General features: G+C 36.6%; 1 long non-coding RNA gene across 1 annotated transcript; it reads right to left on the bottom strand.

Moving 5' to 3' along the window:
* Positions 1 to 1,875: 1,875 nt before the first annotated feature.
* Positions 1,876 to 4,999, bottom strand: LOC132610319 (uncharacterized). The gene is made up of 2 exons (XR_009571120.1): positions 4,632 to 4,999; positions 1,876 to 2,172 (listed from the first exon to the last, which is right to left on the bottom strand). It is a non-coding gene; the product is annotated as an uncharacterized LOC132610319 (long non-coding RNA).
* Positions 5,000 to 5,945: the final 946 nt, after the last annotated feature.

Here is a 5,945-nt window from a genome sequence, read left to right as displayed (position 1 = left end):
AAAACCGCAATTACAAACGTCGGGTTCTACAGCATAAAACGGCGCTTTGGAGTTTTGAGACATGATCTATGGGGGGCTAAATTGTGGGCAAAGGAGTGAAATTGAGGAGATGAGAATGGAGAAGTTTGCAGGTTCTGCCATAGTTTTATGGAGTTGTTTAACAAAGGACTTACCTGCGTTAAACACGTCAGCATAGCGCAGTAAATTACTGCGCTATTGGACTTAACCTTGTCCTTACGGTTAAGTTCTTTAACGCAGTAAGTTACTGCGTTATGATACTTTGGTACCAGTTTTTTTTCTTGAAGTATTTTGGTTCACTTTGACTTTTTTTGGGTCATTTTGGTTCCAGACTCATTAATTCGATCCTCTCAGATCCGAATAAGAAAACAAAGGAAACAATGTGAAAGAACCTATAACGAAGATAATAATGTAAAGTACCTGATATATGTTAACGCCCAAAACATTGTACAATATCCCTTTGAAAACTCAATTAACAAGAGACGTGAGCATTTCTTTAACACTTGATTCTGAGGTTTACACATGGAATAAAAAAAATTGTCTCCTTTTCTCCTAGTAAAGAGAAGAGGATCAAAACACGGGTGAGCCAAAAGTATAGGAGAATAAATTAGACTTAACAGGTTAATGAGTAAATACGAAGAAATATAACTCCATATGCTAAACTGGGAGAGAAAAATAGTAGCTCTATAAGCTGAGTTGAGCAAGTTTTAAATTATAAAATATGAGAAAAGAAAGTAATCATGCAAAAGGAATAGTCAAAATTTTGGCTTAGATGTTATAGGTAAAAGAACTCAGCATTCACCCGGAAACCTAAGATTGTAGGTGGATTGACATTGTGTGTTTTTCTAAGTAGTAACAAATTATGGAGCAAGTAGGGATAAATTGGGGGTGCAGTTCCTCAACTTTTGCGAAGACAAAACTCTCAACTTCAATGTCATTTCATCTGTGTAATTATAATCTCTTGAGATATTATATTAGAGTGCCATCAAATCAAATCAAATGATGAGGGAAAATAATTGGCTCTCATAATAGATGATTCTTTACGATTAAGTGGGTCCCAAAACCATGTCCAGCTTGGTCCCTCTTATCTTTTGGGAATACCTCTCTCCATCTCATTTTCCTCCACCAGTTTAAACAAGGGAGAAAAGGGAGTACGGAGAAACTAGTCGCTTGCCTTTTGTGGGATGCCATGCAATGATGCGATGGCATTTCTTGTCATCTAAAATTGATGTAAAAATAACTTACTATTTCCTCCGCCTCAATTTATGTGATATAAATTAATTAGGTATGGAATTTAAGAAATAAAAGGAAAATTTTTTAAACTTGTGGCCTAAAACAAGTCATAGATGCTTATGTGACTGTAACTCATTTCATTACGGGTAATAAAGGAAGTTGTAAGTTAGATTATTTTTAAATATAGAAATGTTTCATTCTTTTTTCGGATAGAGTAAACAAGAAATTATATCAAATAAATTGGGATGAGAGTAACTTATTATTGTCAGAGCCGGGGATAGAGTATTACTTATAGTTCGGACAAACTCAAAAGCATTTTTCCTCAAATTATATGTTTATATTAAAAAAAAATTATTGAGAATACAATTAAGTATTAAAAGTGTATTCTTTTTAACAATTTAAGTTTTTAGATAAGATAGTCTCACACTTCAACCTGGTGTCTGAGCAGGCATGGGTCATGACATTGAATCTGTCACGCCCCAATTCTGGGGAGGCGTGGCCGGCACCCGGTGCCATACTCAGCCCGAGCGTACCACTCTATAACTATGACTCTGGAGGGCTAACCCTTAACTTAGGCCGACGAGGCCTACCTACAAACAGATAATACCAACCACGGCCGTATCCTGAATCATCTGAACATAACATCAATCTCGTCTAAAGGGTAAGCACACCCAAAATGTATATGTATAAACCTGTGCAGGCCGACGAGGCCGCCACACTGACATACATAACATACAGGATAGGTCTACAAGCCTCTAAAGAGTAATGAGTGTACTATGGTCGGGACAGGACCCCGACCTACCCATCATCTATACATACACAAAACTTTGGACTGGGTAACTCCGAATCACATGGAGCTTACCACGCTGGCTGGTACTCGTCAAATCTACTGGGTCGATCTCTCCAGCTGCCTATCTGAACCTGGGGCACGAACACAATGTCCCAGAAAAAGGGACGTCAGTACGAAATAATGTACCAAGTATGTAAGACGACTGAAACTAATACTAAAATGAAATATAAGATAACTGAACATAAAATGAAGAGTTAATAAAGAATCCGGCTGCACTTATGTCACGCCCCAGTCTCAACTGGGACGGACTACATTCTACATGCGTCTACTATGAACCTATACTGGAGGAACATGATATAATAAAGCCCGAAAATCTGTAAACATGATCTATAAGATTCTTTGTCTGTATAACTGAACATAAAACCTATACATGACTGAACCTAACCACAGACGTCTATAAACCCTTTAGGATAACTGAAATTGTACAACTGACATGCTGTCGGTACAGGGCCCCGACTTACCCCATAATTTTTATGCATAAAGTACAAGACCTGACTCAGCTCCAGGAAGAAATGGAGCTTAACACCATCTCGCGGAACATATATACCATCTAGAATGCACGTTTGCCATTCAGTAGACCTGAACATGCAATGTGAAACATAAACAAATGCATCGCCCCCGGCTAAGGGACGTCAGTACAGAAAGATTGTACCGAGTACGCAAGGCTAGCATGAAACATATACAATAAACTGAAGCTGAGTAAGGAGCAACAGAAGAACAATCAATGACTAAAGGCCCTGTAACTCTCTATGGACACCCAGATTAAGTCTTACTGTACTTCTGTCTTTATGAATCTTCTTTAGAGTCTTCTGATGATAACTTTGGGTCACTATTTGGAGCGTCGTTCTGTGATCGTTCATTGTAATACTTGGGATCACTGTTCATTATATTCTTTCTTTACTTTCTATAAAACCTGTAAGCCATACTTGGCAAAAGGAATGCAACATACGATATCAATGCGATGCAATACATATGAAATGCTCGAGGCAGCACCTATGCGTTTCATGGCCCGTCCATAGGAACCATTTGTATATGTGTAGACCTGAAGGCAACTATATATGTATAGCCCCGAAGGCAAGCACGCATTTATATATCCCCAAAGGCACGTGTATAATTGAATAGCCCCGAAGGCAAAAGTATGAATAGATAGCACCGTAGGCAAGTGCATAACTGTGCGCATATGCGTTTCATAGTCCGTCCTTAGGGCATATCATTTCTGAGCATGCAATGAACATGACGCAATGCAACTGGATTCTTACATAACATACCTAACGCATACATTATAAGCATTATGGGATCTTTGATTATTAGCTTTTGGAAATACTTAACTTGTTTCTTATAAAATTGATCATCTGTAGGACTGATTCCCTAACATACTTAGGATATATATCCTGTTTACATAACAGAAACTACCCTTCTTACTAGGCTCGAAGGATTCTGCATAACCACCTGGAACTGAATGTCATACATATAGGAGTACGTGCGAAGAGTAACTGCATACGGGTGAAAACTGTCTTTTCTGTGCTCTGTAGCATTCATGGTAAGGAACGACACACGACTCGGCTATATGTCGAGAGATGAAATAAGAACTTACACGCTAACGTTCTATGATTCTCATTCGGTACTCGACAGCCTCATATTCTAGCTTTTTAATTCATCTCGCCCTCTGGGAGGATCATACTTAACTATAACATCTTGGCTCCTCTTTACTTACGCATTAATCCCATCGACTACTAGACTCTCGTAAAGGCTGGTGTATCTCTGTATTAGTTTGACTCATTCTGAAAGACGCTCTATGACTCAATAGAGGCAACCTGGGTTCTGCCAACCTATTCACCTTACATTACGTACGTTTCATACCTCGTGCCACTTTCTTAGACATTGGCCGCATGACATCATTTACCTTACATGTTATTCATCCTCGACAATGCTCTATAACCTCTTTCATTCTACTTGTATGCTATTAACATCATCATACTTAAATAACCTCTAATCCCATCATAACAATTTGGAACTTGACTCTATGAGTAAAACGCTTGATCAATGCTGAGTATTGACATATAATCATTTCTTAAGAGACTCACAGGACTTACAACGTGGAGGCAATACATCCATAAGCTTTAGACATTCATGGTCCATATAAGAAGCAACCAACACACGTCATGCCATAGCGGCGAGTCAAGGAATAGCCTTACATTTGACCTTCGGATGACCACAATGAGTCAATCCTTCCAATATATACTCAACCTGTTTAAGACGGCTAATATCAACACAACAACCAAACTAAATACTACATCTACACTAACACTATCGTTAAGCAATCAAAGAGCGATGAGCTCCCGAGGCTATATACAATGGTGTACTCCACACCCGACCTCCTTTTAACAACAAAGAAGCTCTACACGAGCTACCACACCCCCACCGATCTCCATACCATAAGAAAATAACCCATAAACACTTTATAACACTATTACAACTTGAACTCACAGCTTCTGATCATCGTCCCGTGAATTCTTCAACAAATACATACCTTTGACATTCATATGAGCTCATAAAAGGTCATAGACGAGGAATTGTACTTGGTTCGCTTTCATAAAAGCTTCCCTCCGCCTTACTTCATTACGAAGAAACCTTCAGTTTACTTTAAAAACCTTGAGAGAAATTTGTGCAGAGTGAAACCTTTAAATTGATGCGGCAGTTCGTAGTTATAAGTAGAAAGAGAAAAATAAATTGTTGGCTTAAGCTCCCGAAGAACACACCATTTTTTTCTCGTCCAAAATAAATACAAAGTTACAAAATTCTTACGTTTTTCTTGAGCAGAAAACAAAGAAAGTACCAAGTTCTTGTATATCTCTTCAAAGAGATACCCTCTATGGGTCCCACTCAATATATATCTCTTACTTCCTCCAGTTTGTCCGCAGAAAGTGACTGTATAATAAATTATAATAATACACCTAAAATTAATCTCTTTTCAATACTCATCTAGCGATCTTTAACTTGCTGCCATCTGGACGTTGTTGTCCCTCTTCAACTTTTACAATCAAATAATTACTATTGGATAAATATATAAGGGGCAATGTAATGAGTTTTGTAATACTTAGTTACATTGTAATTATTTGATTGACCCAATTAAATTATTTTGCTCTTTCAAATTGTCTTTAGAGTTGCTACTTATTACTTCATGTACCAAAGTATGTTTCAATAAATCAAGATACTTCAACCCTTTTTGATAGCATATATTTTTTCTAGGTCTTATTTTTGCCCCTTCTTTATTTCATTTTTACTTAGGTTGACACAATCAATTTGGTCAATATAATCAATTTTGAGCCCTTTAAAAATGCTAAAAAGGCTGTAAATAATAATGATGTCATCTAATAAAAATAGCTATGCACAAAGATAATCTAAAATGGAGATGATAATAACTTTGAAGAACTCATTTGGTACTGGAAGAGTACTCTGTCGATCAATTTCTTTAGTAACTCTTAAATTACCATTATATTTTTCTTGATCTTATTTTTAGTAAAAACAAATCTCAAAATATAAAGTTAAATTTAATGATTTAACACAACTATACAATAGAAAATTTTAAAACTATTTAACAATTAATATTAAAATCGTGAAAAATAAAAGAAAAAGAACCTTTAAATTTTATTCAATTTGCTTAATTAAGTGGGATAGAAAAGAGGAAAAGATGCTTACCAAGTGATCAACTCCTCAATCCCGCCATAATTATTAAATATTGATAATCACATCCTTATTTTCTTGCAAACAATTTAATTTGTCAGAAATCATGTAATCCTTAATTGCTTGAGCAAGGGAATTTTCTTTTAAGATTAATGCATGA

The sequence above is a fragment of the Lycium barbarum genome, chromosome 1 (assembly GCF_019175385.1).
Source record: "Lycium barbarum isolate Lr01 chromosome 1, ASM1917538v2, whole genome shotgun sequence".
In the NCBI taxonomy this organism is placed as follows: domain Eukaryota; kingdom Viridiplantae; phylum Streptophyta; class Magnoliopsida; order Solanales; family Solanaceae; genus Lycium; species Lycium barbarum.
Note: the sequence above shows the minus strand (reverse complement) of the source record. Positions and strands in the feature narration are given on the sequence as shown.